General features: G+C 49.3%; 1 protein-coding gene across 9 annotated transcripts in view; it reads left to right on the plus strand.

Annotated features, from left to right (window-relative positions):
• Positions 1 to 21237, plus strand: part of LOC126570066 (trithorax group protein osa) — a 142256-nt gene that overhangs the window by 60317 nt on the left and 60702 nt on the right. The gene's annotated exons all lie outside the window — the stretch shown is intronic.

A 21237-nucleotide genomic window follows, 5' to 3' on the forward strand; every position in this document is an offset into this window, starting at 1 on the left:
ATGTTTTGTTTCCTAGAGTTCCTATGAGAAATCTGGGACAAGTACAAAGTGTAGATTCCAGCTATCTGCGGCAGATAATGTAGGGATGGGATAGGGGAGTAAATTGTTAGTTCCTCTGAGCACCTTTTTAGAATCATGGTGATGTTTTGTTATCCTGATACTTTAGTATCAAATACGACTAGATACAAGAATCTCACGGGCATAGGTTCTTCGAAAGTTCATGATACCATTGCTCCTTAGGTCTTGGTGTTGGATTCGTATTGTCATCCTCTTTCTTATCAGACATTGACAGCAGTTATGGACATTTTTAAAGACCTTTTTTTGAAGTTCCTTCCCGAGAGTCGAAAATCCAAACCAACAGCATCATAATAATCTCTAAGGATTCGATCTTAAGATTACACCTTAAAAGGTACGACAGCATTGATCACTTAAAACACTCACCTTCATCCCCCGAGTTGTGTTTGTTTCGATCACCACTCGTTAGCGCGTAAATTGAATGTTGCTGGTACGAGTTAGTCGCTGGCTGGGATTGGGATTTCGTTTGGGTATCGCAGTGCGACGGTTTGCGATGCCGGGGTCGATCTTTCCACGCCGCTTCAACCATCACCACCACCACCGCTCACATAGCGAGATGCCCAATCCGACCTTGACACTGACCTAGATAGCGAGGCTTTAACCGCGTGAACACACAACAAACGCGACTCTTCATCGCCATTAACCGACCGTGTATGCTTCTCCGATCAGTAGCGCGTCACTCCATGGGTCACGTGAGTAACAGGGGGTGGGGGGAGTGATGGTGAAAAGAAGGGAACAAAAAGAATACAATACTCAAGCAAGTGGCGAAAACACTGGGGCCAGAAGCCTGGCGCTGGTAAGGGAGAGGGGCACTACTGCCCACCCAGCCCCCGACCCATCGGCACACAAATCGAGCATCGTGAGAATACGCGAAGAAAGGTGGATGAGAGGGGGGGGGGGGGGTGGTACGGATGGTGGACTCGCGCGAGCAATCGGACCGTCGCCGAGCCCCCCCGTCCCAGAATGGCGGTGGTGCGATGTTGGCTGGATCAAAAAGGGGGGAAGGAGGCGTGCGAAGCAAGCAGCACGATAACCAAGGGGTAAAAGGGGGGTCGTAGAGGGCTGGCGGCCGCCTGCATGCGGAAGAAGGGATTGGCTTGAGGAATTAGAATGCTTTTGCGGCAGCGGTAGCGAGCGAGAAGGCCTCTCTTCTCTTCGCTTTTACACTTCTTGGTTTCCCTTCTTGTTGTTGTGGTTGTTGGTTTTTCTTTTCTTTTTAAACAAGTGCTCCGTCGTGCACTGCTCCCGCCGCCACGGCCTGCCTTGACAACGCTCTGGGAGATGTATTTGGTTCACATGGTGATGATGCTGTGTTGACGATGGTGGCGTGGTGGTGGTGATGAGTTGGTGTGTTTGGATGGTTTATTCGTCTGTCTCCTCGGTTGGTCGAGATCTCTCTTTGGTCTCTGATGGTCGGTAGCCGCATGTCGCCGTCGTCGACACCCCGTTTTGGTCGTACCTCATGCACCATCGGTATCGTTTGGCTGCCGTCTGGCCGGCCGGCCTGTATCGCGTGTATCGACGAGTGCTGCCAGGAGAAATTCATTCGACCTTGCCCCCATCCCACCCCTCCCGACGGAGACCTTCTTCTCCGCCTGAGCAGGCCTCTCAGTCGCTACGATAATGTACCAGACGGTTCGTGCGATTTTATGTATAACAAACACCACAACCACACACAAAGACAGATGTGCGGCAGAACACCAAGCGGGATACCAAACGCACGTGGTGTACTGCCTGATGCCGGGCGATGTTATGCGAGCACCGCGGCTCAACAAGGCCTTTGACGTGTAACTACCGCGTGCTTTTGTTGTTTTTCTTTTTTTTTTTGAGGGGGTGAGGTTTTTCTTCAAACGGTTTGCGGTTCGATTTGGCGGCGATTTGTCAACGTGTGATGCTCGCTTAATGTTTGTTTTCGAATATTTCGTTTGGAAACGTAGGTAGGCTGTTTCGTTTATGTTGTTTACTATCTTCCTTTACCTTGGAAGTTAGCTTCTATTGATTGAAATGACAACTCTGCTCATGTCGAATGCTGATCAACTAACTCGGAAAGTGTGATGTAATGTGATAAAGCTCTACAACTTAGGTACAGAGTTCACTGGAAGGCGACAGCGCACCCACTTGTTGTGCTTTGTAACTCGTTACTCACCTTATGTAAACAAAAACACGTGGTTTTCACGATTTGACAACAGTAGCAAACGCTAATACTCTTTCAACTACTACCACTACTACCACAGATACTTGGACTTCCACTAAAGTTCCGGGAAAACACCGGTTGTGCCGTGTACCGCTCGAGATTGATGAACCGGGCCTGCACACAAACGAGACGAACGCGCGACGTTCACCTTCTATTGCAAACGCGTCAGTTCACTTGAATTTGACCGATACTAGCCGCCGGATTCTAACTATCGATGTCATGGCGCGTACGAGTAGTAGATCCTCAACGCCCCGGTCTGAATCCTCATCCCAGATGTAGCCCCCTCCTCATGGTTACGGATGGATGCAGATTGATGGGTGCGTGGGAGCGTTTTGTTGGAAAATTTCGCATCCGTACGTAACTGACCGACGTGTGGTGTCCAGCACTCTCACGCTACTACGGCGTACGCACTCTGTAATGCGCATAGTAAGGCTTTCGCCGTAGTACTACAGGCAAGAGGGATGTCTAGCAAACCTCCATTGCCTGGCTGGCTGCTTGATGCCGGTAGCAGGACAGCGACGTTGCTGCAGGTACGGACGAATCAAACTAGGATGTGCTGCTAGTACGACTAAACCACCCACCATGGTTGGGCTGCTGCGTTGTTGCCCCGCACCACGAGACGATCGATTTGTTATGGACACGACGCTCTGTTTGGTTCGCAATTTCACTTTCAATTCTCGAGCTTCCGTGTATGTATGGAACAGCTGATGGTAGCTAGGCCTCCTTCGTGGAAAAGTGGTTTTGTGAGTTTTTGGGTTACGTCAGAGAACTGTCATTCCGGTTCAATGTCAGTACGTGACACGTGCAGATCGGAACTGTATCATGGAGAGCATAGTCGCTCGTCTGAACCTTTTCTAATGACAGACGACAGGTGTCAGGAGTACTTGTGGATTGTATGACTTGTTAAGAAGGTTGGTTTTTCGTTTCCAATAAACGGTATTACACAATCGCGACAATAATATGTTGATGGTAACCGAATGTCGAATTGCAAAAGGTCATCAGTTGAGAAGCTCGCGTCACCTAAAAGTACGCACAATGACTTGAATACGCGGATACGTTGACGTCACTGTGTTTTCGGAAGGGTAGAATTAAGCCCAAAAACGGTCCAATCGCTCTCATGGAAATTCCTGCAAGTCCGTTTTTGGGTCGAGCGTGAATGAAAGTAAGAGTAGAAAGTGTGATTTCGGTTGATCTCAGACTCAAGGTTGAATTCCCAGTCTATTCTAGGTGTGTCTGCGTTGTGGGTGTATATATTTAAATGTAAAGGAAACGCCACCTACTTACCGGTATGTCGGTGAACAAGGCAAAGGAGCTGATTCTTTTGTCGTTTGTTCGCTCTTTGGATTTTCACTTGGATTAGGCGGGCTGGTGGTGGTAGCTGCACCTCACGCCATAGCTCCAAGGGGGAAGGGGAACGTCTGGCAAGGAGCGCGCGTAAATCCTGTGGCTCGCCCTTGGAGAAACAGAGGGGCTGGGATTTTGGTGGCGAGGAGGAATGGATGATGTGCTCGTACCACCCACAATCCTCCTCCCCTCCCTGCTACCGGGTTTGTGAAACCTTTTTCTTCGTCCTTCCCCGTCCTTCGCTCGTTTCGTCTTCAATCGATCCTAAACCTCGAGTCGCCGCCGCCGTTGTGCCTACGAAACCGCACTTGTATTGTGACCTTGGGACAGCCTCGCGTCAACCGGCGGCGTGGGGATATGGTACGCGTGTTTCGTGTCCCTCATTCCTCCTCAGCTCAACTCCCATCTCCACCCGCACAAACACACCCACACACGTGCGAGTGGGTGAGCTAAAAGAAGGAAGGTATGAGGGCACCTTTTTCCGGACCTACCTCCTTGGAACAGCCTTGGAGAACAGACCACCGTCTGGCGGTCGTCTGTTTGGCGTCTCAAGCTTGGAATCGTCTCATCATCTACCTACCATCCCGATCCATCCCACCCCCCCGCGTTCATTCTTCACGCTGTTACGGTGGCCGCCTGTTCTGCTGTACTTGCGAGGGCAGTATCCACCCCCTCCCAGCATCAGCATCAGCATATCGCACATCCCAAATCCCAAACCGCTTCTTCCATGCCATCACGAGAGAGAAGTCATCAGCTGGTCTCGTTCAATCAAATGGAAAAGCGCGTCTACCTGTTGAACTGTGAAACGAAGATACAATCATCGTAAGAGGTAGTATAAAGTTTAAAATTTATTTGGGTAAAATTCTCATTAACGTTTAATGTCATCCAAGAGAATCTATCTCAATACGGAAATGCATAGACAACGTTTCAGTGCAAACACTTGATGTTAGCTTCTAACAAATAAGTTCTCTGCTGCTTGTCATTTATACGAGTCGTGCCTATAGATGAAATTCTCTTTGTTTGGATTTTTTTTTATCATTGGTTCGATCCGATTTTTCCAATGGCCCGTTCCCACGCAGTGCGAATTTCCCCCGGGAAACTTGTTACCGAACGCTGTTCTCTAAATGCTCCACCATCCGTGGCGAGACCGAATTGTGGTAGCGCTTTCTATTGCTTCTTGGCGGTGTGACCCACCAGGCGGCTCCATGGTCGGGCTCTGCTTCTCATTTTGCTGCTTGCAGAGCATTCGCTATCCTTCTCACTCGCTCTTGCGGCGGTTCGTTTGCTTCCGAAAAGAAGGAGGAACCCAAGGAAATGCTCCTCTCTTGCCAAAGTAGTTGTGTTGTGTATAAGGAAATGGTGTATTATATGCCTTGCGCAGTGCTATGTGTGCGCACGCGGGCTTCCGCCAGGCCCGCCAGTCAGTAGCCCATCTACTTGTGCTGTAGAAAGTGAAATGAAGATTCCTTGTCACGAAAACATTCTTCCGGGGTTTTGTCGTCCTTACGGACCCCTCATTTTCCCTTACTCCCCTCAGTAACATCGAATACAGGGCGAGCGAACGAACGCAATGGATGGTGGGGAGCCCAGGAAACCGCTGCCCATCGTTTTCTCTATTGAAGCAAAAGTTGCAGGATAAAGAAAATCAATATTCTGTGCGCGGTTCAGGAACGCGTTCTCTCGCAGAAAGAGGGAGAGAGAAGGAGAGATACATAAAGTATACCGGGGAGCCTAAAACCAGTAGTATTCAGAGATAAAGCGAGACAGATAGGAAAGCGGGAGTGTTGGAGCATTTGTTTGTGACATTTTTATTGTTAAGTTCGTTTACTGCTATTCGGATGTCGGTATACAAAACAAGTTTTTCAAGTTGTTTTTCAATTCATACGACACGGTTTAATTAAATAAGGATTAGGATTAAGAATTCCTAAACATTTTTTCTTTTTTTCTGTTGAGATACTTATTGTTAAAAAATACTACTTTCAATCAAAATTTATCATCTCTCCATCATGCTCTACTCCCGTTCGCACTTTTCACAGTGCCCATAATAGCATAGCTAGAGGGCAGGAGAGGTATAAAAGAAAAGTATATCCATTCTAGACGGCATCCCCTCACGGCAATGGTGTGGCGCCGGTTTGTAAGGATATGGGTTTTTCGCTTCCATGTTTCGTGTTCTAACGTAACCGAAAGTGAAAGTAACCCCCTCAAGGCTCGTTCTCCCCTGGATCCTTTTGCCGTTGTTCTCAGTTAGTCCTTCAGTTTCTTTTTATGTCAAGCTGAACGTTGGGGTACCAGTCGTGAAAGAGTTAAGGATCAGAATGCACTACTCCTATCGCGGTAGTCGTCACGATCATTTCCTAGTTTTTTTTCCAAAAATAAAAAGTAAGAAGCCCTGTGATTCGGAACACACGATATAAAGCACTTGTCTGCACATGGTTGCCAGCCACGTGATGATGATGATGTTGATGATGGGAGGCGACCCACTCAGACACAGGAGCGTTCCATGAGGCCCGTGATTTCACATTTACCCATTAGAAGCGAGGACCGGTGTGTGCGTATGTGTAAGGACACAGTTTAATGTTATCACCACCCTACAGTCCACAACAGCCGCCCTTTCTCCGACCACATTAGCATTAAACGTGATTTTCTACGATATAAGTGGCAAGTGGACGAGGCAAGGACCACTAAGGGATGGGATGGTGGTTGCTACTTCCTCCTTCCGATCCTCCCTCGATGGTGAGGTGGCTGGGGCTGTTGACTCAATTGGTCGGAAACGCCGGAAAATACATTTTGGATAATGTTTTCCCTCCTTACTTTTAATAGGTTGTGATCCTTCTTCTTATCACGTTAAAAGGATCTTGGTTTGCGTTTGGGTATGTGTGCCCCCACCCTCGTCGCCTGTTAGGGGTTTACCCGTTTTGCCAGCCAGCTATAGCGAGAACTCGTCATTAACTATGCCACAACAGGCTGGCGATTAAATCCTTTGCTCTCTTTCTCTCTGTGTATGTGTTGGGGCGAATTGTTCAGGCTTAATCCTGTGCCAAAAGTGCCTCCAAACACATGGCGAGTATGGGTTGTATCCTTCTATGTTGCTGGTTCTCGTTTAACTTTTCATTAAAAAAAAATCCAGAATGTGAAGTGATGCTGTATTGGAGCACCTGTACTGGCAATGGGCTATTGCGCCTACCTTCAGGGGGAAGGCGAAGATTAATTTTCTCATTTTTACCAGCCTATTAATTACAGTTTAGGCTTCAGTGACCGACACTCAAAGCGAAACCTTCACAGCACGCGTCATCGTTTTACTGCGCGGGCTGACCATTTCTCGGTCAAAAGCAATAAAAACGTCCGGCCGTCCGTCCGGCGGCATATAAAGAGAGGGCTGGCTTGGCTGGCTGGTGTGTGCGGCTCGAGTCGAGGATGGATAAGCGGAATTATCCGCAAAAGAAAAGCATTTGGCAAAACTTTTCCCCTTTTTTCCACCTATTCCCGCTCTAAAACGCCAAAGTTGGGAAATTGCGTAGCCCTGGTTGTTAGCCGGGTAGCCGTGTAGGAGTTCCATCGTAACGACCTTCTGGGTCGTTATGGCTTTTCAGTGTTTTCAAGTGGTGCCGGTATCCTGGGCCCCCGGTTAGTGCAGGATAGGTGGTTCCGAGTTGACGATGAGGCTTTCTTTTGGCGCACGGCGAATGATCTTTTCCTTCCCCCCGAAAATGGTTACGTTATGGGCCATTACGCAAGAACTGTTCTTCGTGCTACTGGCGCATCCTTCGACAAATACGTTCTTGTTGGTGAGACTGGTGTTTGGATTGTTTTCTGAAGATTGCGTTGTTCTTCATCGATATCAAAATAGCTGTTTTCTTGAGGTTATCACTTTAACTAATTTTGCAGAAGAAATTACCTACTTTTATCATATTTGTTCAATTTTAACCTTTTCTTTTATTCTTATCATTCCAGGTAAGCACTTCACGGTCAATGTTGGAATGTGATGAAGATTTCGTTTTGGGAAAGGACCTAGAAGCTGGCCTAACTCTGACGGCGCCGGTACAAAAGGAAAAGGATAAGTTTTCGTGTGGATGAAATGTAGTGAAGTCCTAGGCGTCAGGTGTGAAATGTCCTTATCCTCGTGGGTACATGTTGAGCAGACTGTAACTTGCTAGGGTCACGTGTATATATTGTCATAAGATGTGTTCCTGCTTAATGTTAACTCTCTGAAAAAAGATGATACAGGCGACGAACCGTAAACTATGCTCCATATTTATGCTGACATCGTTTACCAACCGCGTTCTAGACACCGATGGGAGCGTTTGTCTCACGAGAGTACGCGCGGGTGAGAGTAACTCTCCCATTCTTCATCTAACTAATTGTGTCTGTCTGGGTTCCATCCAACCGTCGCGAGCAGACCGAATTCGGACCATAATCATAATCATCATTAGCATTATCGTAATAGCGGCTCCTTCGTTAGGCGCCCCATTCATCGCCAAACATTGGGATTCTGGAATCTACCTTGGCTCTTGTCTGGTGGTGGCGCATATCTCGGGCGTAGCCTATTTGACCATGTTTTTCGATTCGTTCGATCGATCTCCGCATTTATTACTGGTTTGTTTTGCTTGTTTCCATCAAGCGAATTTTTAGGCATGCCATGAATAGCCGCCTTGTAGTCTAACGACACGCAACAACACGACCATACAGTCTAAATTCTGAATCCAGCATTCAGTTTGGGAATCAGACACGGCGAATAAGGTTGTATAATTTTATTTCACCGACGGTATATCTGCTGTGAAAATAACAGAAGTTTTTTTTGTGAATACCCAAGACATTATTACACTAAGACTTATTCGCCATTTCGACGAGGTCTGTTTATCCACGAAGTGCACAATCATCATTAAAAACGTCCTACTCATCATCGAGACAAAAAAAAAAGGCTGGCTGATCTGCTACTGTCTGGACTGCCACAAAAGTAACTGAAGCGAAAGCTACGTCGAAATGACAATTTCTCGTCCGTAGCGTGACGCACCTGTTAGCACATTTCCCGCCCAGCGAGCGACGCAACGTAGATTTTGATGTGCGATGCCCACGCAATGGTGCCTGCATCAACTGGACTGAAAAGATGTCACTTTGTGGAAGCAGACCGCGTGCGTATACTCGGCCTCTCGGTAGCGCAAACGAGAAGATACCTTTCATCACGTGTGCGTGTGGCACACTGACCAGCCGACCGGCTTCTAACCGTGTTCTCCTAGCCATTGTCGCGCCATGCCAACCACCACCTGATGATAATGGTCCTCGCCCCATCTCTGATATACCTCCGCTGATATGCTGATCCGGGAGTCGCCAGACGAGAACGGTTCGTTTTCTGTTTGTTTGTGATTTTCGCGGAATATTTAGCCGGCCGGCCAGTCAGTCGCTTGATGGACCAACCAGTGAGCAAGCAGCAGCAGCAACGCACACACGGCACGGGTGGTGATATGAAACGACGTGGGGTCCGTTAACCACTCGCCGGCTTCGTCATGAATGCGGCAACGTACCGTCTGTCTGGTGTTTCATTGAACGACGAAAACAACAACAACAACGACGACGGCAACGACGACGACACGGTCCACACTGTCGGCGGCCCGGTCCACCCAGCCGTTGTGTCCGAGATCGTGTTCCACAAACACCGAGTTTTGATCAGCTGACCAACCCGCATCCATCAGCTGCCGCCACAACCCGTTTCGTAGTGGTGGAGGGTCGGGAGAGGCTCGAGATTTGGTTCTGATGAAGGAAACAACGCCGGCCGCCGGGTGGTTGAGAGAGTCGTGCCGCACTACGCGCCGCGTACCAACCATCGTACGAGGACGGCCCGGGACTATGATTGTCGCGCCCCCCCGTGTTTCTCCTCCGTGCAGTAGGTTTTGTGGAAATGGTTCTACATTTCACTACGATCCAAACAGATCCGTCTGTCTCGGTTCGCCGTGTGTGCGGCGTGTCTGTGTGTTTGGTGCCAGATGTTTGCCAACTCTACTCTCTCTCCCTGATCATCGGAGAGCAAGTGTGGAATCGATGGTAGTTGGTGGTCAACACACGTTGGTCGGACGGGGGGGAGGCGGGTGCACAGTAGGTCAGCAGAACAGTATAGAGCGCTTTAAAGTCTCGGATCCACGATTCTTGATGATGACGACTCGCCTACATCATCTGCTGCTAACTGTAGTTTTCTAGGTCAGTTCCTAGTAGTTTGCTTGTAGTTGTCAAGGTCGATGTTGTGTGCCCCTTATTACGTCGCCGCGCACTAGAGCTGCTAGCGTGGTACCGTGGTCGCCCTATCGGATGTTTCTATCATCGACAGTGTGCTAATGTGTGGTACCGACAGCTCACAGTTTGTTAGCGTATAGCTATGTCTTAGTTCATTGACCCTTAATCATTGGTTTGTTTCTCGCGGTGGCAATATAATCCACTTAGCTGTTTGCGATGCAGGCAGACAATTCGTCATGTCTGATGAATCATTAGCGACTTCATCCTCCTGCTAGTAGTGGGGGTAAAACACTATCACACAACCCGCTTAGTGTTGCGTTGGCTTTCAGAAGCAAAGCGAAAGCGGAAAGCATACTACTTTCTGCTTACTTTGGGACCAAAAACATGCGTAAGCTCTAGTGTAATAACCTTTATCCTTTTCTGCTTAAACTTACTTGCAAGATGAAAAGAGTGAGTCAATCATGATATATTGTACCCATACTCTGGTTGGCCTGAACCAGTTCACAGTGCCAAGAGTTCGACGTTCGAGTTCGATTATAGCACGCGGAACGGAATGACATAACTGGTAGCAAGTGCACCACCACCACCGTCAGCGAGTGGTCGATGATTAAGTTGTACCAACCGAGCGTTGTTTTAACGGTAGACGACGAAGGATGAATGGAAGAGTGGATGTTGTGGATTGCGGTCTATAAAAATTTATCACTAGAAAGTGGGCGCACGACGAAGATGGTCGTGTGATGTGGCGCTTTGAGTTAAAGCATGATGATGACGACGATGGTGGTGGTGGTGTCTTTGATGGTGAGAAGTGCACAACGTCCGTCTGCTGGCTGCTTGGTTTGGTTCGGTTATCGGTTGTCGCGCGCCATTCGACCTCTCGTCCGTCCATCCCCGTCCCCGTCCTCGCCGTTTACCGTTGTTACGCTAGTAGCGTGTTGTGCCTCCCTGGCTCCCTGGCTGCCTGCCTGTCTGCCATAGTCTGCTCTACACATTATGGGGTGAATCCCAAAAGCTGCTGGGTGAATCAGGTTCTCGCTTCCAACACCGTGCTGTTAGGAGAAGAAAGGCGGGGGGCGTAAGCAACGGGGAGGAAAACGATGAAGGAAGGACGAAGTACAGACGACAGAGAGACAGACACACAGCGTTAAAGGGGTGGGGTGAAGCTCAAGGTCTCAAGGTCGTTTGTTAGGCCGCCAACCACCAGTCAGTCGGTCGCTCGGTCGGTTGGTTCGCTGCCGGTCGGTTACTCATGATTGTGTGTTTGCTATTGCTGCTGCTGCTGCTGCTGCGGATAAGGAAGGAAGGAAGGAAGTGAAATTCGTTCAGCGGTGGGAAACCGATTACCTCTAGACGATAGGGTGCGGGAAAAGAAGAAGGAAACGATGGCGGGGGGTTAGAGGGAACCTGTGGTGTAAGGAACGGTGTGGAAAAGGAGGGGGGTTTGTTTTGATTTGGTTTCGCCTGTGCACCCTCCACAACAGCCCCCACTCCACAATTACCAACGTTCGTCGCTATCGGCAACCACCACCGCGGTCCCTCCGATCGTTGCTCATCGTCACAAGTGCTCCGTATTTGTCCTGCTGCTGCCTGCGGTAATGCTGAAAAGGGATTCCGCGTTTCTTTTTCCCTTTCTTTCTTTTGTGCCTCTAGCCTGTCAGTCGTGCTGCTTCTTCGCAAGCTCCAAGTTTCCACGACTCTACGAACAAGTTTTGGATGAACAAGTGATGTGGCATTGGCATTGGCCTTTGCCGGGGTTTTTGCTTCTTTTGTTTTTGTTCTTGAGATTCTTACAGAACATCACACGTCATTTTTAAAGGCTGGCATTCCTTCGTAGAGGCAACTTAACTTCTGTCTTCCAATCGGTTCTAATGTGAGATCTTTACGAAAAAATGGAGATAATGTCTTGGCTTCTCAAATCCGATGAGTTAACCAACATGCAACCACTAAGTTCGTGTTGCTGAGAGGCCATACTCTGTCCAATCTATGTAAAGGAACTAGCATGAACGTACACCTCACTTCTATTAAGATTTAGATTTGTTTTAACATAAAGTTTTATTGACCTAACATTCCAAAAACCCAAATTTAAAGTCCTTCATAAAAAAGTAGGCTAAAAGTAATGAACCGGAGAAAGAATGACAGATAATGGTATATCCTCAAATTTGGCGAAGAGGAATAAACTGGACCAACCAACCAATTTCGATAATGATGAAAAATAATTATATGTACACCCCCTCCCCCAACCACAATTCCGCTTCGAAGCTCAATCAGTAATCCATGTTCCGAGCAGCACTCTGTGGTTCTGGCTCGTGGATTCTGTGATGCCACCGCTCGGAATCCGCTTAAATCCGTCGAACGATTTAATCAAACTATGATCGACAATTGCTCGCTGCATTTTCATTCATAAATTAATTATTCGCCATTAAAATATTATGCGATAAAACATAGCAAATGGGCGAAGGGTGAAAAAAAGGATGAAACACCGTCGGTGGCGGTTTTGCGTGTATCCTGCTGCACCATCATCACCAGCTGCACCGAGTGTTATCGGTTCGTTCGGTATAAAACTTGCACAGAAAACTGCTTGATAAACCCATTGTTTGTCTCTTCCAACACTCTCTTTCTATGGTGAAAAGCTTACCCACCAAACAAAAGTCCAAAATGAAATCCTCTTGGAAATCCGTCAGGAAAACTCCGCGGTGAAATTTCCGTGCATTTCTTTTGACGGGAATTGGAGTGGTGAAACCATTTTCCACTACGAAACATTTCCCATTCTCTTACCCCGTTTTTCCAATCGTTGTCAATTATGAATAGCTTATTAAAATCAGTTCGGGGAATGGAGAGAGCGCTGGAGCTGGAGCGCCACGGGCCATTAATGGAGAACACTCGCTGCCAGCTGCTGACACCTCTCGTCGGTTGGTTGCGTGCGTCATCGGAGCCCGCCACACCACCGGTCCATTCCGCCTCGCCGCGTTAGAGAGAACAACGAGCATAATGAGTGATCCATTCCGCTGTTGGGGACACATAACTCCACGGTTTTCCAGGCGGGAAAATCGAGATTCAATTACGCAACCCCCAGCCCAATCGATTGGCAATGAGAGCGGCAAATTTAACGCTCCAGAACACATGCGACCCTGCTCCCCTGTTCGTTGAGGCTGGTTGGAGAACTGTAAGAACCGCACGGACCACAGTTATGCATCGGAGCCAATGAGCAGAATGGTTCGTCTCATAGGAAAAGGATAATGGGAGTCGTAGAGTGTAACGGATGATGACGGTTATTATGATGGACATTGTAATTGATGTAATTGTTGGTTGTTTTTGGCAGTTTCAACATTTTGAATTCATTTTCAGGGAGCAACAGTTAATCAGAAATGTTAATTTCTCATGTAAATTATGGAAAACAGGCAAGCAACGGGCTGAACTTCAAGTAATGAGTTTAATCAATCCATTTGTAAATCGCATGTTTCGTCGTTTGCAAATATGAGTCAGTATCTCAACCGCTCTTCAATATATCCTTGTGAATTGTCTTACTATTCAATCAACGTCGGTTTATCAAAACGGCGATTGTAAGTGGCTACCAGACGAAATCTAGACCGCCAGACCAGACCTCTTTGCCGCGAAAATGTGATATTTAATTAACACACCCATGGTCTGTCACAAACGGAACCCACCATACCGTGGCAATCGGCGCCTCATTAGCTCATTGAAGTGGAGACACGCGACAGAATACTCCTAGTTTCATAATCTCCTCTACCAGTGTCGAATAGGCAACACTAATTCGTCTATAGACAGACACAATGACCCGAAAATCGAAAGAACGCCACTCCACAAATCCTCGCCACAAATACACTTGTTCCCAGTGACCCATCGCCCGACTTTACTGTGTGGCCCCTTTGGTCCGGCTCTTGCGAAGCCATAACGATGGCAAAGGAAGAAAAGCATTAAATACAATGTGTCGCCGGTCGGGGCGAGTGCTAAAGTGGCGCTCCCTTTGCTTCGAACGGAGCAACAGTTTGAGGAGATGTTAAAAATAAAACAAAACAAATGCCGACCGAATGCGGACCCCAGACCGGCCTTTTCGAATGGTATGGGGACACTCCACTCTTTTATCCTCACGCTCTAGATGGAGGAGAAATGTAGCGCGCCAGTCAACTACGGCGACTAGACGACAGTGGAGATGCATATTACCGTTCAAGGTTACAGGATACGGGAGTAGTAGGATGTGCTGATCAGTTTGGGAGTACTTTGGATTTGATGTTATCTCTGAGTAGTTTGTGAAAGCCAGATGTATTGATTTTATAATTCGGTATATTTTTTAGTTGAAATGTTTTAAATCGAAATGCTTGCTCCGTAAAGAATACCTTCAATTGTGTGTTTTTACAATGAACCACCATTTATAAAAAATATACCAACCAATTGAGAGTAGGTGGAATGCAAAAAGTTGAATGTTCTCCCAGAACTTGTGCGGTTCTTCACTCTCTCCACGATTTCAAACAGAATAGAGGATAAACTTCCTTCTATTCGACGGTGAATCGACAAGAGATTGTCAGTCCTAATTCCCTTCTTTTCTGCCGGAGTTTGCTTGCTTTCCATTTCACCATCACCGCAACGACGTTGGTGGCACTCGGTGGCGCAATTCCGATGAAATTAATTGCTTCCATTTCCGATTTCCCATCCACCAAACGTCGACCACCACCGTCGACGATGGCGACAATGATGATGAAGCTCACTTCCGTCTTCGGCTGCCTCGTGGTTTTCCTTCGCCAGATCTGTCATCAACTCTCAAAACAACGTCGTTGCCGCCGATGCGGTGTGGGGTTACGGAAAAGTGGTTGGCGATAGTAGATTGACGGTGGATCGATCGATCAATTCTGGGCCGTTTGTGCTTCGAGTTCTTTGTAGAAGTATAGTGTCTATGAAAAGGTACAGATTTGAGGAACCTTTAGCCAAATTTCTTTCCGACAATGTTTTGTGATGCATTTGTAAGAGAAAGCTTGGACTTTTGGGCCAATTTCTAAAAACAAGATTGTTGAAGAACAATTTTAAATGGCCAAGACAAATGCTACTAGCATAAATTCAGCGCTCGTGGCGTGATTAAGAAACGGGAACGCTTCTTCTCCTCCTCCCCAGATACACAGTAGACGTCGAGGCAATCGTGGAATCGCGCTCAAACCACTATAAACCCCGCTTCGTCCTAGGGAAGGAAGAACTGGGAAGAGAAAATGCAATTTTCACCACAAAATTTCCTCGCATCCCTCCAGCTTCCTCCGCCGCCCCCTGCGCGCACGGTATAGTGTGTTGCTGCTGCTGCTGCCACGCGGTAACGAATGCCGGTTGGTCGCGCTCCTCGCCCTCGACAGAAGCTGCTGGAAATGGTGGAAATTTATCATCCGTAAGCAGGACCAGCAGCAGCAGCAGCAGCAGAAGTCGTATGAAGCGGCTCAGCATCCAGCCGGCTGGATGTGAAGAATTCGGATACCAAACCGTGCCAGGGGTCCCTTCTCTCCTCTTTCTCTTTCTAGCCTTGCGTTTTCACGTACATCCCGGTCTGCTATGTTTGTGGGTGGTGGAATAGCACGACTCTGTGGCACGAATCATGCTATCGATCCGCCACCAGCAAGCCACCGGTCGCTGAACGAAAGCAGAAAGTCCCAAACCCGCCCCAAAACGTGTGCGATGTGTGGAGGGAGGTGGAGCGCTCACCAAAAGTGGTAGCGCCCGGACTAATTGCTTCTGCATTTAATTTTTTGTGTTTTTTTTGCGCCTTTCCATGCCATGTCATGATCTCAGCTCGCTCGGTCGAAGGTGAGACGTTCGATCGATTCAACGCTCTCTCAGGGGCTCATCAGCTGGCAGTGTGCATCATCATCATCATTCTGTCTGGAGGGGAGGATGGTGGATTCATTAAATTGGAAAACGATTTATTGGATGAAAGTAAATCAAACCGAAGCACAAGAAACGCTCTATTGTAGTTACCAGAAATTACTTTTATTTTAAAAGTATAAAGCATTTATAAACATTAAAGTATCCTAGGTTGTCCAAACATGATAAGGCAATTCTATTTCCAAAATAAGAAAGCTACCAAACTCCACATTCCTTAGAAGCTCCGGAGCTGTAAATGATTTGGAGGACAAGGTTTTAATTTTCTACCAAGAATTAATTAAACACATTCCACAAAACTGGTCCTTTAATTACGAAAAAAAAGAAGGTAATTACTCTTGACGCTTTCTGCCTCGGTCTCTCTCCCTGTCAAACGTTGACAATCATTCATATGTGGTCGTCTCGTCATCCTCCGGGGCCCGTACTGTATACCCCTTTACTCCAGCAGTACCTACAGGCTCTCTGGCATGTACTGCAGTAGGGAGCGCATATCATAATGAATCCTCTTCTCTTCCCCTTGTTGGATTTTATTTCCTTCTTTGTCGCCTTCCTCCTCCCACCCGTGATCTACGCGGGAAAACTAAATATCAGAAGCAGAACGAAGGGTCCTCGCAATCGCGCCCTACCAAAGAACGCAAACCACCCACCTCCAGCTACCTCTAGGCGGTGGTGGCAGACAGGGGTGCCCGATATCCATAGTTTTATTACAACCAAATAGCAATCAGCTAGAGAGAGGACGGCGAGGGAGGGACGCCGCGACTGCTATGTGAGACACGGGTGCTGGCGTGGTTCTTCGTCTCCTCGCCAAACCAATCTAGATGATCAGCCATCCTAGCAAGCTTCGCCTGCCAGCCTGCCTGCCTGCCAGTCAGTGAGTGTGCGTTAATTTCCTTTTACGTGGTTTTTATGGCGCACAGCGGTCGTAGCGTGACGCGCGCGCGACGCAAGGATCAACGAGCCAAGAAGAAACCGGCAAGGAAGGGAGCAATGCGGTGGAATGGTTGTTTCCTTCGAACGTTGCGTTGTCGTGCTTATAATTTTCAAAAAGTTGGCTTTTATTGCCAGCAAAAGTAGAAGATTACAGCAGCGCGCGCACCCCCGTGTGTGCGCTGAGGGCACGACGAGCAGCAGCAGCAGCAGGACCAGAGAGGGTGAGTGAGATTGAGTTTCCGTTTTCTCATCGTCGTCGTCGCCGTCGTCATGCCGTGAGACGTAACGAAATGAGAAAAATTGCTGCGAGCAGAGTGGGAAGTCAGCACAAATTACGTGCGTGTGTTTGTATGAGAGGCCTGATGTGGGTTGGGTGGTGGGTCGGTGGGCCGTTCGATTCATCAGCACCACCAACCCCTAGGTCCCAACCAACCCGGCCAGCCAGCCAGCCACCCACCACCCGCCCGTCAATAAAACAAAGTGCCGGGTGCTCGCACGAAAGGTCGTGGCCGTCGTCCTCTTCGCATCATGCTGCTGCTGAAGGCCCAAGAGAACCCAACAACCACCCCCCGAGCAGGCGGCGACGAAGGAAACGCGGCTCATACACAACACCATGCGGTGGTACGCCTTCTCTCCGGGGCAAGCAGATATTCCTTCCAAAGAAGCCCAGTCCAGCACTCTGTAGGAAAGTTGAAATGTGAAATGATGTTGCTCGGCAGCAGCAGCACCAGAACCCAACTCCCGGCGCATCGATTTGTCTTGCCAGCACTGTCGGGCCCTCATCTCTCTTTCCTTCTTACGGAGGGAGGGTTCCTTTCTGCCGCTTAAATGGTAAAAAGAGGATTAGTGCCGGTTCTTCGAATGGGATGGAAGACGACGCTACACGTAAGGGGTTGCGCGCTGCTGCGCTGGTACTCCTGCTGCTGCTGCTGCTGAGCGAGGGTCACCTCGAACCGATCCCGGTTTTCCTCACGAACGGAACCGGCTGCCGCTGTGCTGCTGTTGAAGCGAGATAGCTACAATGGCGCACATTCCTCACAAACACAACATTTCTTGCTCTCGCCTCTCGTTCACTCGTTGGCCATGGTTCTCGCTCGCTCTAACGACCAACGGAGCGGCTGTGGTGCTTGCGAACAACAGACGGGGCGCTTAGTAGAAGCAGCAGGAGAAGGCCTCCTCTGATCCTGATCCCCATGAGCAGCGGGGCAGCATAAAACGCGCTTCTTCAGCTACGATCAGCAGAGAGAGAGAGAGAGCGAGCGAGAAAGAGACTGAACCAGAGCTCTAAACGCACCAGCGAACGACGAGAACCAGCAGCAGCAGCACCGAGAACCCTTCTTGTTGGAAAACATAGAAGCCAATGGTGCACGAAAGAGAGAGAGAGAATGCGAGAGCGGGATGTTGATGATGTTGAGGGAGGCGGTGGTGGTGGCGGTGGCGTCGAGTCCCATCCATCCGTCCGTTCATCCGACCGGTCGACCGACCGACCGTGTAGCGTGGCAGCAATTGTGAAAAACCCGAACACCCTGTTCTGTTGCCCAGCAGGCAAAACCCAAACGCAAAGACGAGGACGGTGACTGGTGCTGTGTGAACACACTCGAATCGAATCGAAGGGGCACCAGGCACCAAGCGGGCTACGGCACACTGGGTTGCGTAGCAGTCTCCCTAGTGGTCACAACCCGTTGCACGCAGAATATGAAGCATTTTCATAAATACTCCAGATCTGCCAGATTGTTTTTCTTTTTATCGTTCCGCCTATTTGGTGATAATGCACCAAATGATTGATGGAACATGCTTCTCGCGATCGTAAATATTCTGCTGCGAAACAAGAACCGTCCAGGTAGCATACTCGATGAAGGGCTACATTTTAACCAGCTTCAAGCAGCATAACGGGCCCACTGTCTCTTGCCGTCGGTGCTCGCTCTCGGAGCGCTCGGTGCTGCTGCTGCTGGTGGGCCCCGTTGGTGTGTTCCGTGGTGTGCTTATTTTCGGTGCTCTCGGCGCGCACACACTGTGTGTGCGGTGTTGTGCACAGAACAGCGGGCTGGCCCGGCCCGGCCCGGCCCGGCCCCGGGTTGGTCCCTGGGACACGCGGAGGAGATGGGATCCGGTCGTTCTCGTTCGATCGCGCGCCGGTCCGTCGGTCCGTCGGTCGTGCCTTCTTGCCATACACACTCTACTGCTGCTGCTGCTGCTGCTGCTCGTTCGCATCATCATCATCATCAACATACGACGACGACGGAGAGCCGCAGCGCCAGCGAGTTGTGCCACGCCGGGGTTCAAGCGAAGAAACGAAGCAAACAACATACTTTTGCCTTGCGTCGCACTTTGCCTCCTCGCACACGGTGGGCCATCGAAGTCGTCGTCGTAGCAGCGCCCGGCTGCCACTCATCGTAGCAACCAGCAATCTCGTTCCTTCGCTCGCTCGCTCGCTCGCTAGCTCACCGTGTGGATGTGCTATCGCCAAGAGCTCCTTGGCCTCATCTGTTCTGTTGTGTGTCCGGGACCGGAGCTGAGGCGGGGGGTGTATACGCGGCAATCACACTTTTCTTCCGTTCGTTCCCCGTCCGCTCGCTGGAAAAGATGAAATCATCAGGGGCCCGCGGTACGGCGGGAAGAGAGCGAGATAGAAATAAGAGACGGTCCGTCGGTCGGACGGACGGATCGCAGGGTTGCTGCGCGCATTTTTAAAACCTTCTCCCATGGTTGGCTTGAAATTGGAAAAAGGGAAACGACGTCGTCCTCCTCACCATCATCGTCGTCGTCGTGGTCTTGGCCTTTTCCCTTCTAGCTATAAAGCCACACGGCAGCAGCGCCTCCTCTGTCACCGTTGCGATGCGGATCGTCGTCGTCGTCGTCTCTGGTGCGGGCCACTATAGTGCTGCTGGCTTGTATAATCGTTTCTGAACCCCCCCGTGAGCGTCATCGTCATCCGCTGCTGGCTGGCGGCGTTCGGTGGTGGCCTGGCCACCCCATCCCGTCCTGTGGTGATGAGAAAGGGAGCGAGCGAACGATGTGCCGTTCCGTTCTTGTTTCATTATCTCACCTCACGAACCGAGGGAAAATGATGTGAACGCTTTGGTGGTGCTTCTGCTGCTGCTGCGGTGGAACCCTGCTACTGAAACGCTTTTTATTCATTTGCGTTCGCTTTAGCAGCTCTCTATCTCTCATCGTCTCATCCCGGTTTTTGTGTTCCGCGCAGCAGCAGCACCAGCAGCAGCACACACGACGTTCTAGCTTAACGAACCCCGTGTGCGCACTCGCTGGACGGTCCTGGCTCTTGCTTTTACCACCCCTTGACTTGAACATCTCATCTTGCATCAGTGCCCCTTGCGCGAGCGCGACGATGATGACGACGACGACGACGACGCCGTCGACTGCGACTCATATTTCGTTTCACCGTTCACCGTGGCTATTTGCTGCCAACAGTACTGTTGTTGTTTTTCCTTTTAGCTGGGCTGCCATTTTTATATATCACCACCAAAGTCGTCGGTTTCTGACTGTTTTTCTGCTTCGTTACCCGCGACCCGCGACACCGCGCGGAGCTCACCCACCGCGGACTGTCATTCGAATTCTGTGTTATTTTTTTTATGGTTTTGCTCTTTAAGAACTCGCCCGTTGCGAATGGCAATATTATGCGCACGAGCCAGTCAGCCAGCCAGCCAGCAAGCGCGCTAACGGAAGATGGTGGTGATGATGATGATGGTGATGGTTGTTTGCCGGTGCGCGATGATGTTACGACGGCAACGTGTACACACTTTGTTGCAAAGACAACTGCGTGCACGCTCGATTTGCGTTTATCGCTTTCGTCTTCTAGTGGCGGGCGTTGTTGGGTGAGAAAGGGTGAGATAGATGGAGGTATCGGTGGCCGTATTGAGCATCATCTCGTGACGATCTCTCGCATCCTCGCTGCTAATCGTCTTTTTGTGTTTTGGTTTTGCGTACGTTGTGAGAAGATGCGCTCACCTCGCGGGAAGAGCGAGTGCTTCGATGAACCGGTCTGGCGCATCAATCCACCTGTCATTTTTTTATTTTTTTCTCCTCATCAAACACGATTTGAATCAATCCGAGTGATCGACCTGCAATGCACATTCGATTGACAGCGTCATGACAGCTGTGTCCAGTATCTCCGTTAAGGTTTACTATAATTCTTTTAGATAGGAAATTATAAATATCTTGTAAAGAAAAACAATTAACTTTATAAGGATCTCGTTTGATAACTGTTTCTCGAATGCCACCAGAGACCATCTGGCCATCGCAACGCCTGCCTGATTACCTGCAAAACAGGTGCCAAAACAAACCGAGCATTCCAAATAAGAACACTCTGGATGGATACGGAAAAGGCAAAATTCGAAACCGGCCACCGGTTCATACTTCTGGCGCGGTACATCCTGTCAGCACGTCCTCCAAGACACGGACACATACACATACCTATAAACTGCCATGCTCTCAGTTAATCGGTTGATGATGTTTCTTCCGGATTCGCCTCCATGTGCTGTCCAAACGCGAACATTGGGACGGCGAGTCGCGTGGATGGAAGAGGAGCAACAGGGGGGGGGGGGGGGGGGGGTGTTGGTTAATGGTGCTCTGGTGCTCTTTTG

Source organism: Anopheles aquasalis, chromosome 2 (genome assembly GCF_943734665.1).
Source record: "Anopheles aquasalis chromosome 2, idAnoAquaMG_Q_19, whole genome shotgun sequence".
Classification (NCBI taxonomy): domain Eukaryota; kingdom Metazoa; phylum Arthropoda; class Insecta; order Diptera; family Culicidae; genus Anopheles; species Anopheles aquasalis.